Raw genomic sequence first — 13404 nt, forward strand, 5'->3', positions numbered from 1 at the left:
TGCTTTAAGGAAACAGGTTCTGTATTTTGTTTTTTTGGGTTAACAAACGCTTTAGCAACTGATAATTTCAGGATTTTTCTTTCCAGTTTAGCTATCAGTGGGGGAATCCCACTGTCAGCTGAAAGAATCAAGCCTGAAAGTATCAGTTTCAGGTATTGGTGCATTTGCACGAGTACCGATACTCATGCAAATGCTTAGTCTCGGCACTTATAACCGACAGCGTTATCAATATTGGTGCAGTCCTAGTTTTAATAGGTTGACGAAGGCTGGTCTAGGGGATGATAAATAAATGAATTACCTTATGTAGTGGCCATAACCCATTGCAGGGCAGCCTTGACTGAATGGGCTTACCGGTTCCCTTCTCCTGGCCTGCTCATCTGCGTCTAGGGGTTCCCAGGGTTGATACCCAACGACTTGTACACTGACACAGATAAAGTCCTTTCAAAAGATTTTTTTTGCAGTAGAACTTTCACAAAATACAGTCTCTTAGGGAACAGAGGGCACGTGTAAAGAACTCAGGTACCTTGAACTGCAGGTTTAACAAAGTCTCTACTTCCACCCAGAGAGTAACCACTTGCAGCTGGGTACTTCAAGGCTGAACAGACCTCTAGCTAGAGATCATGGCAGTCAGCACATTGACTCAAAACTTGAACAATCAACTGAAGATGAACAGGAACCTTTTTCCAACCGTACCTGGAATGTTTCCCGCTTCCTTTGTAGTACTGGAACCAGAACAGACCACGTGGGTCTTACGAACAACTCCGGGAACCCTGAACAGGTGACACACACCTGCTTAAGTACCCCCTCCCAGACTTCTCAGTGGGCGCGGCACTCCCGCTGATTGGCTCCAAGAGGGCCATACCCAAACATCCAACCAGGCCTGGTTCTAGCCTGTCATGTGCACCTCACCGCTCACATGACCAGGCAGAACTTCAAACATGGCCTGGCCAGACTGGTGTTAAGGCTTACCTACACAATTAATCCTGAGTACCGTAGGGTCCTGAGGCAAAAACTAAATTTACAATGCGTGTGACATTTGATCCCAAATGTCATCAGCTACACTTATTACTGGTTTCTCCAGTAGCCGTCACTTTTCAACTCTCTCTGATGCTCCTAGAATGTGTATGGGCCCTTGTCCTCATCACATACGTACATAAGGATATCTGGGCACCTGCTGATGGTACGGTGAAGAGGAAAAGGGAACATACAGCCCGAAAGAAGACCGTGAGACTGAGAAATTAGGGAAGTTGTTTCCTATGTTTAAATAAAAAGGGGGGAAAAACAAGTTCCAAAGCAGCAACTCTGGTGTGTGAAAACATATAAAATTGAATAGAACAAAAAAGATTGCACTTACATCTAACAACCCTGAGCGAAGCGATGTGCTGACGTCACCGCGCTTCTCTGATATTCTCTGTGGTTTTAATGCTTCTTAGATGTAAGTGTAATCTTTTTGTTCTATTAAAGTTTTATACATTTTTACACTATGGCGACCATTATATTTTTTTGGGAGGAACTACATTGAGTGCGATACCCTGAGGGTGGATTTCATGCTGTATGGGCTCTGTGGTTCCAGCTGAATTAGAGCTGAGATCGTGGCTAACCCTTTCCTCTTGGGAATCTATACACGATGGGAGTTGCTATCTTCATACATCTCCTGGATGGATAAAGGCCCTGGCTAGGTAAAAGCTGCAAGCGTGTCTGACGTCCTGTTATAGGATGTCCTATATAAGCTGGCAAGCAAGCCTTTTATATGGTAGAGGTCACACTTCAATTTGGGTGTTGGACAGTATCAATATTGTATTTATCGGCGTATAATACGCATCTTAACTTTAAGAGGGATGTTTCAGAAAAAATAAATACATTTTAAAATAAGGGTCAGTGCCCATCTACAGCCTCACCAGTGCCCATCTGCAGCCTCCAACATAGTTACATAGTAGGTGAGGTAAAAAAAAAAGACACAAGTCCATCAAGTCCAACCTATGTGTGTGATTATATGTCAGTATTACCTTGTATATCCCTGTATGTTGTGGTCGTTCAGGTGCTTATCTAATATTTTTTTTAAACTATTAATGCCCCCTGCTGAGAACACAGCATGTGGAAGGGAATTCCACATCCTTGCCGCTCTTACAGTAAAGAACCCTCTACGTAGTTTAAGGTTAAACCTCTTTTCTGCTAATTTTAATGAGAGGCCACGCATCTTGTTAAACTCCCTTCCGTGAAAAAGTTGTATCCCTATTGTGGGGTCACTAGTACAGTATTTGTAAATTGAAATCATATCCCCTCTCAAGCGTCTCTTCTCCAGAGAGAATAAGTTCAGTGCTCACAACCTTTCCTCATAACTAACATAACTAATATCCTCCAGACACTTTATTAGCTTTGTTGTCCTTCTTTGTACTCGCTTCATTTCCAGTACATCCTTCCTGAGGACTGGTGCCCAGAACTGGACAGCATACTCCAGGTGCGGCCGGACCAGAGTCTTGTAGAGCGGGAGAATTATGGTTTTATCTCTGGAGTTGATCCCCTTTTTAATGCATGCCAATATTCTGTTTGCTTTGTTAGCAGCAGCTTGGCATTGCATGCCATTGCTGAGCCTATCATCTACTAGGATCCCCAGGTCCTTTTCCATCCTAGATTCCCCCACAGGTTCTCCCCCCAGTGTATAGATTGAATTCTAATTTTTTCACCCAAATGCATTATATTACATTTTTCTACATTAAACCTCATTTGCCATGTAGTTGCCCACCCCATTCATTTGTTCAGATCTTTTTGCAAGGTTTCCACATCCTGCTTAGAAGTTATTGCCCTGCTTAGCTTAGTATCATCCGCAAATACAGAGATTGAACTGTTTACCCCATCCTCCAGTTCGTTTATGAACAGATTAAATAGGATTGGTCCCAGCACAGAACTCTGAGGGACCCCACTACCCACCCCTGATCATTCCGAGTACTCCCCATTTATCACCACCCTCTGAACTCGCCCTTGTAGCCAGTTTTCAATCCATGTACTCACCCTATGGTCCATGCAAACTGACCTTATTTTGTACAGTAAACATGCCCATCTGCAGCCTCTAATGTGCCCATTATTGCAGCCTGTTTAGTGCCCATCTGCAGCCTCTAACATGCCCATCATTGCAGCCTGTTTAGTATCCATCTGCAAACTCGCCTTTGCCGATGATTGCAGCCACGCCAGTGCTGGATTACACAGATCTGCAATCTCCTGTGTATCAAGCGCTCAGTCACTCACAGTCCCGCCCAGCTCATATGATGGAGAGAACAGTGGTCCAATGCCGGGCCAGGGGGGGCGGGACTGTGTGTGACCGAGCGTCGGATACACAGGAGATTGCGACTATGTGTAATCCAGTGGTGATCGTCCCCTCCTTCCACTCCGAGGCAGAAGGGATCGGCATATAACACGCACACGCGATTTCCCCCTGAATTTCAGGGGGAAAAAGTGCATATTATACGCCGATAAATACGGTAATGCAAGTTTACGGATTATTTTTGGAGAATAAAGATATTGTTTGATGCCACTTTAAGCCTACAGAATCTCACAAAACAAGACAAAAAACATACTTTTAGCTACATTTTTATTAATAGTTCCACTATATACTGATGCAGGCAGTGAAATGTCATATTTAATGTCCATGACATTACATGCCATTTGGTGAAAACACAGCATGATGCAATCATTTCATGTTTGGAGTTAAAATACATTGAAGCATCCATAGATCCATGGCCATAATGGAATTAAATAGAACTGTGACGCAGTATTAATAACAATGGTGAAGCCCAACTGCAAAATATAGTAGCAAACAATTCTATAGAGAGGAAAAAAAAGAGAGCTTTTACGTCTGTAGGGTTCTCCAGCACTATTTGTACAGCAAACATCTTCATGTTGTGTTATGGGATAAGTATATACGCTGTCACTTGGAATAAAGACCCTGAAACAATCTCTCCTACACACAGCGCTCTGAATCACGACAGCTTTGGTGCATAGTGCTGCTGATTGTGTGCAATTAATGTCTGTTAATCAGGAATGTTCTATAGACTATGGGTACTCAGCTGTGGAGTTGCATCAATGTGCAGGTTGTTGTTTTATCCTTTTTTAATTATTTTTTGAATTCTTCTTGCTCATATTTTTGTCTTATTAAAGTGACCCTCTCACTACCCTGTTTCCCCTAAAATAAGACCTAGCATGAGTGTCGGCGATGGCTGCAATATAAGCCCTACCCCCAAATAAACCCCATCCTCTTTCCCCAAAAATAAGCCCTACCCTGAGAATAAGACATAGAAGGACTTTAACTAGGGCTTATTTGGGGGGTAGGGCTTATATTGCAGCCATCGTCGACAATCGCGCTAGGTCTTATTTTAGGGGAAACAGGGTATGGTAAAACTGAACCCCTGGGATAAGTAATGGTAAACATTGTGTAAATACCAGAGGCTTGTGCATTCTTACTGGAATCTTGCTGTGCTTTGTGTATAGAGATGGCCCGAATACCCTCCTGTTCGGTTCACAACAGAACAAAAAAAAAGTTCTGACCCGAACGGTGAACCCTATTAAAGTCTATGGGACCTGAACTTCAAAAATCTAAATCCCCCATGACCACAAGATGGTGCCACTTCCAGGCAGTACTGTAATATTAGAGGAATCTTTTTGTGTATTATTTAGGTTTATCGTACATCTTATTGTCCCTCAGTGATCAAGTTGATACTTTTAGTCGTTTTTCATGATGGACTACTACATAATTCCCTTTTCAACATTTGTTGTGAATTGTAATTTCAGCCAATTATAGCTACTTCCTCTTAGCCATCATTGAATTTACATTTTCTGCAGTTTGGAATTCAAACTATTTACGATCCACTTACGTATACTGTTCCACAAATATAAGGCATCCGAGCGTCAAGCCATGCCCCTGACGACATCACTCTATGACGAAACGCACAGGGAGGAGTCTGCGATGTGACGCTGGTGTATGCTGGGACGCGGTGGCCATCTTGTTGGTGGGAAATGCCGGATATTATCACAAACAAAGTGTGTTTTTTATGCAGATTATGTGAGTTCATCTCCCTTTAATCTAATAAATGTATTTTGATATACTGCACCGTGAGGTCTATCTCTTTATATTTTCATGGGATGGATTAATCTATGGTGGTCACTGCTGGAGTATCTGGAGAAGGAAAGCTGAGACCGGGGTTGTTATATCTGTGTTCCTGTTTGCTAGTCCCGATTGAGTCGCATGGAGATTGGAGAGCTAGCCCTATTAACCAATGGTTATATGACCTTTGTGATGTGACTCCATTAAGGAGAGTAAGCGGCTGTGTTATCGGGTGCTGGTGGTGGTTTCCTTCTTTCTCATCTTCTGTTAACCCCCTTTGATATGAAGTGTGCTGAACACTGTCTTTGGATTACATTTTTATGGACTTATTTATTTTTTAAGGCTTATATGCAAGTAATTGGCCATAAAAAGGGTATGGGGTCTGGGTACTGCCCTGGAGGATATGTATCAATGCAAAAATGATTTTTTTTTAAACATCATTTTTACACTAGCAGTGTTTTTAATAATGTTTAAAGGGCAACAATAAAAATGAAAACTTATTTTAAATATAGTGCTGGGGGGTGTCCTTAGTCTGCCTGTAAAGTGACGCATCTGTACCGTGTATAGAACCTGCTGCAGCAAAAATTACATTTAAGGAAAAAGACTGAATGAAATGACATTCAAATTGCCGGAAATAAAATACCATTGCCGGCAATAGAAAAATGTAAAAAAAAAACGGCGTGGGGTTCCCCCTCCCCAAAATATATATATAAAAAAAAAAACAGCATGAGGCCAAAATCTATACCAGACCCTTAGATGAGCATGCAGCCTGGCAGCCCAGAAAAGGGGGGGTGAGGGAGCGGCCCCCCCGAACCATACCAGGCCACATGCCCACAACATGGGGGATGGGTGCATATTGATGGGGACAAGGGCCTCATCCCCACAACCCTGGGCTGTGGGCAGGGGGCTTATCAGAGTCTGGAAGCCCCTTTGACAAGGAGGCCTCCAGATCCCAGCCTCCCCTATGTGAATATGTACAGTGAGTATAGTACCCCAACCTATTCACCAAAAAAGGGTCAAAAAAGTAATAAAAACACAGACAGTTTTTGACAGATTCCATTATTTTAATTCTAATTTTATTTCAAGTTATTGTAAAGCATTACACATACTTAAACAATTTGGGGGGGGGGCACCCCCCTTTCCCCTCCCCTCTCTCTCTCCCCTCTATCCCTTCCCCTTTTCTCTCCTCCAGCATAGTCTTTCCTACCATTACTTTCCTCCTTCTACCTTCAGCTTTTTACCAATTTCCTATACTGCCTCCATGGGTTCCAAACCAGGAGGCACCTTTCGTACGAATCTAATTCTTGTGCTATAAATATCTCCATCCTCTCTATATTATCCATTTCTAAGGCCCATTCGTTTATCGAAGGAGACTGAGTTGATCGCCAGTGACGCGGTATCATCGTTCTTGCTGCAGTCAACCAGTGCCCAAGAAGCTTCTTTTTGATATTTTTATATGTTCCTGGTAACATAGAGAGAAGGGTAATTTGTGACGTATTTGGGATTATCTCCCCAGTAACTAATGTGTATAGTTGCATAACCTTTTCCCAGAAACAAAAAATTAGGGGACATTTCCACCAAATATGGAGCAGTGAGCCCCTCTCTGTATGGCACCGCCAACATATATCTGGTTTTTCTGGGTATATACAATGTAGTGTCACTGGGCTCCAATACCCTCTTGAGAGCAACTTGTAGTTCGTCTCTTGTGCTTTAATTGTCGGTGATAAACAGTCGGATAGCTTAAATGCCTTCTCCCATTCCCCAACATCAATTTGAACATTAATCTCATTAGCCCATTTATTTATATATTCCGGGGGCTCCGGATGATTTTTAATTATAAACATCTTGTAAAGCGCTGATAGAACGTGTTTTGGTTTTTGATCTTGTGTCAGAAGAATTTCAAGTTGAGTTAAATCTCTACCCAGGGACTCGAACGAATAGAAGACCAAAACGACAGTAACTGCCGGTGTTCCAGCATTTGCACGAAAGATGGTCGCTGTATAGGAAATAGGTTTAGTAAAGACGGAACTGTTCCCTGACATAAAATATTGCTCAGTCTATAATGAGATTCCCTATTCCATATAAGAAAACTTGTCCTATTTAATGCTGGGGGAAAAAAAGTGTTGCCAAATAGGGGTGTCATAGGTCCTTCGTACGAAGAAAGTTCCAATTGTATAACTGTTTTAACCCATATATTCAACAGATGGAATGTAAGAGAGGGCATATTCTCTAATAACTCTTGATGTAGCTTGCTACCAGATAAATCTACCCATGGCAACACCTTTAAATCTAATTAGTTCAACCCTTGTTCTAATTTTACCCACTGTTTAGTTTCCGAACAATAAAACCAATCCACCAGTCTAGTCAAGACTGCCGAAACATAGTAATAATACAAGTCAGGTGCACCCGCACTTCCTTTCGTTTTTGGTAATGATAATAATTTATTTTGTAGTCTTGGTTTTTTATGGCCCCAGATAAATTTTGTAAAAGCCGATTGTAAAGTAGAAAAAAGAGATCTAGGGACACAGACAGGGATAGTTTGGAAAAAATACAAGAATCGCGGTATTATATCCATTTTTAATATATTAATCCTCCCAAACCATGAATGTTGCTTGACATCATATTTTTTTAAGTCTTGTAAAGTACGTTGCAGGAGAGAAACATAATTCATTGTATATAAGTGGTTCGCGTCTGGGGGAATTTTAACACCTAAATATTTTAATGCTGCAGAGCAAATCTTAAACGAAAAATTAGCTCTCAGCATTGCAACTTGTTCAGGTATAAGTGACACATTAAGGATTTCTGATTTTGATACTTTTACTTTGAAGTTGCTCAATATCCCGAACCGCTGAAATTCAGATAATATAGAAGGTAGTGCAATATGTGGATTAGTGATATAAAGTAATAGATCATTAGCAAACAAGGCCAATTTTATTTCCCTTTGTTTTATCTGTATACCAGTAATGGAGATATTCCGTCTAATAGCTGTTGCTAAATATTCCATTACTATAACATAAAGCATAGGGGATAGCGGACATCCCTGCCGGGTACCGTTTTGTATATTAAAATTCGTTGTCAATGAGCCATTAATCTTTATTCTAGCTGTCGGTTTAGTGTATAGTGCCATGATCTTATGGAGTATATTAGGCCCTAGTCCTATTTGCATTAGGGAATGTTTGAGAAAGAGCCATCCCACCCGGTCAAATGCCTTTTCCGCATCAACTGAGAGAAGGCATACTGATACTTTAGCCCTTTGTGCATAATTCATTAATAAGAAAGTTTTGATCGTGTTATCACGTGCTTCTCTACTTTGAACAAATCCTACCTGGTCCGTATGTATTAAGCTTGGGAGAGGTGATTGGAGATGAAGCGCAATCAGTTTAGCATATATCTTTAAATCTACCCCGATCAGAGATATAGGTCGGTAACTAGAGCAGAGTGTTAAATCTTTTTCTGGTTTAGGAATCAAAGTAATATGAGATTCTAAAGTCTGTGTTGAAAATTGATTACTAGAAGAGATTGAATTAAACACTTGAAGCATAAACGGGGCTATATGTTCCTTAAAAGTTTTATAAAATTTAGATGTAAATCCGTCTGGGCCTGGACTCTTATTTGTCGGAATATTGGCGATTACTTCCAATAATTCTTCAAGCGAAAATGGAGAATCCAAAGATTCTTTAGTGACATCATCTATTCTTGGAATGGCGTTTTCCCGCACATATTCTTTAATAATATTTTCTCCAGCTCCCTTATCCTCCAATATCAATGGAGGGGTCAGGTTATAAAGGGCCGAAAAATATTCCCTAAAGGTTTGTTGAAGCACATGTGGATCTGATGTCAATTCTCCCAATGTTTTTTTTATACTTGGTATGAAAGTCTGTGATGGACGTGGATGTAGTATATCAGCCAACATTTTCCCACACTTATTCTCAAATCTATATCTACCCACTGCTCGTCTTTGTTGATATAAACTCTGGGACGATTTGAAAAACTGTAATAATGATACCCTTGTAGAGAAAATATTGGCTGATATTTCTGGAGAACAATGGGCTTTATGTAGAGTTTCCAAAGTATGAAGTTTTAATAAGGTATTTTCAATCATTTTAATTTTTTCTTTTTTAAGACGTGAACCGTGTTGGATTAACACCCCTCTTTCTACTGCCTTTAAGGCTTCCCATTTTAAGGGTAGGGCAGTTTCATCCTGTTCGTGATCAGAAATAAAATTAACAATCGCCTCTACAATTGCTTTATGACAGATTGGATCTAACATAAGTGTCTCATTAACCACTTACAGACCGGACCATTTTGCTGGTCAAAGACCACACCACTTTTTGCGATTCGGCACTGTGTCGCTTTAACTGACAATTGCGCGGTCGTGCGACGTGGCTCCCAAACAAAATTGACGTCCTTTTTTTCCCACAAATAGAGCTTTCTTTTGGTGGTATTTGATCACCCCTGCGGTTTTTATTTTTTGCGCTATAAACAAAAATAGAGCGACAATTTTGAAAAAAACACATTATTTTTTACTTTTTGTTATAATAAATATCCCCCAAAAATATATAAAAAAACATTTTTTTCCCTCAGTTTACGCCGATACGTATTCTTCTACATATTTTTGGTAAAAAAATCGCAATAAGCGATTATTGATTGGTTTGCGCAAAAGTTATAGCGTTTACAAAATAGGGATAGTTTTATAGCATTTTTATTAATAATTTTTTGTTATTTTTTTTTTTACTAGTAAAGCGATTTTTATTGTGACTGCGACATTGTGGGGGACCCATCGGACATTTTTGACACATTTTTGGGACCATTGTCATTTATACAGTAATCACTGCTATATAAATTCCAACACCTTCAGGCCAGTTAAAAAAAAATCTATTCTGCTATATGTTTTATGTGCTGATGAAAAATATGTATAATTGCGATCTTTAGGGGTTAGGGTCCGCCATAGATCAATCAACCTATGTTCAAAAAGTTTATTCTTGAGTGCCCTCAAACGAGAGTATGGAATATTCGATCGTTCAGCTGAGGTATCTAATATAGGATCCAAGGCTAGATTAAAATCTCCTCCCACCAAAACAGTGCCTTCTGCAAAGTCCGCTAAGAGACTAAGATAACGCACGATTGTCATAGTTTGATCATTATTTGGAATATAAAAGTTTGCAATTGTGAAGATTTTGTCCCACAATCTGATTTTAAGAAACAAATATCTTCCATTTAAGTCAGCTTTATATTCCAAATTCTGTACTGGTAAGTGTTTATGGAAAGCAATAGAAACCCCTCTCGCTTTTGAACTTGACATAGTGCTATGAAACCATTGCGAATAATGTTTACGTGAACACACTGGGATATTATCACTTCGAAAGTGGGTCTCTTGAAGGAGTATAATATCTACCTTAGCTTTGTGTAAATTATATAAAATCTGGCCTCTTTTTGATTTATTATTGAGGCCTTTAACATTGTAAGTACAAAGTTTCAGTGACGCTGGAGAGGAAAAAATTGCTGCCATATAGAGAGTTATAAAGGAAAGAAAGAAAAAGGAAGAGAAAAAAAAAATTGAAAGTTGAGCTCACTAAAATTGGAGAGGCTCCCTCTCCCCGCTCCCTGAGTTACCAAGGAAAACGTTGACTAATTTAATAAAAAAACAAAAAAAACCCCACCCAATATGGAATTTAATCCAAAAAACACACCAAGCCCTACCTGAGGGACGGTGTTCCTACAAAGGGGGACAATTGAAAAGCATTGAGGATGTCTCTACGCAGTGACTATGGGCATCCATAAACAAACAGAGTAATAATAAAGAATGCAGAGGAAAAAAAAATTATAGAACAAAATCAGATAAATGGAGCAGCAATAAACCATAATAAGTGTAAAAGAACATGAGGAGGGTGAGGAGTGGGCAAACAAAACAAAAAAAAAAAAGAAAAGGAAAAAAAAACACCAGTAAAAAACACCCCACAGAAGGGGGAGAACAAAATATATTAATTTTCACATATATTCATTTCCCTCCCCACTTTTTCCCACTCCTCAGAAATCCCTTTACACACAAACATTCCTAAAAAACATTATTTTGCTCTTCTTAATCCATTATTAAACTAAGTTAGCTATTATTACAGTTACACTCTAGATCACCTGCGGATTTAATCTGCCAGGTTGGACTTTGGGTTTTCTACTTGGTTTATTCTATTACCCTCCCAATATTCCGTTCTCCTAAACTGTGTATAAGTCTGGGGCCAAATTATTAATGGGAGATCAGGCAAACCTAAGGCAGATTGTATAACAGGAATATCGGATGGGTCACGTAAATTTAACCACCTGCCGTCTTTCTTAATTTGTAGTTGGAAGGGGAAATTCCACCTATATACAATGTTACGATCTTGCAACATTTTTAATAAAGGCTTTAACGCCTTCCTCTTCTCCAAAGTGAATTGACATGGATCTTGTAACAATTGTATATTTGCTCCGTTAACATTAATTCGTCCCTTCTCTCTTGCCCTTCTCATAATCTCCTCCTTATCCTTATAAAAATGCACTCGGCAAATGATGTCTCTTGGTTTATCTGGATCTAATTTACGTGGTCCCATTGTCCGATGTACTCTATCAAGTTCCAAATTCGATTCCTCTGGTTTCCCCAACAATGATGTAAAAATTTGATCAACTGTTATGACTAGCTCTTCACTTCTGACCGTTTCTGGTAGTCCCCTTATCCTAATATTATTTCTTCTATTACGGTTGTCTTGATCCTCCCATAATTGAAATAATGTGTAGATATGAGACTCTTGGGCATCTATACGCTGCTCCTGTAGGTGCACACTATCTCCCAATATATCTACAGAATGCTCCACTTCCGATATTTTCTTCCCAGTTGCCTGTAGTTCTTTATTTACAGATTGAATCTCCTTATGAAAACCATGTTCTAAATGCTGTATAAAAGCTTCCATCTCATGACGAGTGGGTAAGGCTCTTAAATAAGTTTGCACATCGCCCACCTCCAGACCCACCTCTGAACCCATTGTATCGCATTTTAAATCCCCTCCTATATCCTCACTACCAGATGTATTTACTAAGTTACACCCCCCTAACATTGGGACAGATGGGGGAGTGTAGTGGGGGACATCCATAGTTCCTCCCGCGGTCATATGCATGTCTAATGCATCTATACCAGAGGCATCAGACACATCAGTGATATCTGCAGGTTCCGCAAATTCAATCAATCCATGCGACTCAACAGCTGATTCCATTGCGTTATGTATAGTGTCTGAATAATCAATTTTAGCTGTCTGTGAGTCTTTAGCGGCCTCAGGAACTAAGGAGCCCAACACCCTCAGAAGCGACATTGGTAGTTTGATTATAGCTGATGCTGATGTTAATATTGCTTTTTCTGCTAATAATGGTTGTGTATACTGCGGATCAGCAGACGCCGATATTCCCCCTATTATTGTCTTCGATGTACGTGATCTAGTCCGGCCTCCTACCGGGAAAAACTCTGCTATCCCTTGCTGAGCGTTAGAGGGGACTATAGATGGAATGGCAGATGTTCCCGGTTTACCCACCACAGTACATGCTGGCATACACACTCTACTGTGCTCTCCCCTCCTCCTCCTTCGTCCCATGAACAGTCCCAGAGGTTGATACCTCGGTGTCTTATGATAAGACTGCTTATCCAAAAACCGGCTAGCGATCAACAGTTTTAAATCGCTCACAATCTATAATCCAGTACAACCAGTGACAACTAGCGGTGTTCGCCAGATTCAAAGGTATCAATAATGTCAGCTATATATGCAATTCAACATTAACAATGGTGTCAACAGTATCTACGGTATCAACAATTCCACAATATCAACAGTTTAGCGGTATCAGCAGTTTAGCGTTATCAGCATTTTAATGGTATCAGGAGTTTAACAACATTATGGAATCAATTATTTAGCGGTACAGTGGTATCAGCAGTTTAGCAGTATCAGCTGTACAATGGTGTCAACAGTTCAGCGGTGTCAACAGTTCAGCGGTGTCAACAGTTCAGCAGGGTCAACAGTTCAGCAGGGTCAACAGTTCAGTGGGGTCAGCAGTACAGCGGGGTCAGCAGTACAGCGGGGTCAGCAGTACATCGGTGTCAACAGTACAGCGGTGTCAACAATACAGCGGGGTCAGCAGTACATCGGTGTCAACAGCACATCGGTGTCAACAGTACATTGGTGTCAACAGTACATCGGTGTCAACAGTACAGCGGTGTCAACAGTGCAGCGGTGTCAACAGTACAGCAGTATCCGCAGTTAAGCGGTGTCCGCGGTTAAATGGTGTCACCAACTTAG

This window comes from Lithobates pipiens, unplaced genomic scaffold (assembly GCF_037356315.1).
Source record: "Lithobates pipiens isolate NorthernLeopardFrog02 unplaced genomic scaffold, aLitPip1_a1.2 Scaffold_16, whole genome shotgun sequence".
NCBI lineage: Eukaryota > Metazoa > Chordata > Amphibia > Anura > Ranidae > Lithobates > Lithobates pipiens.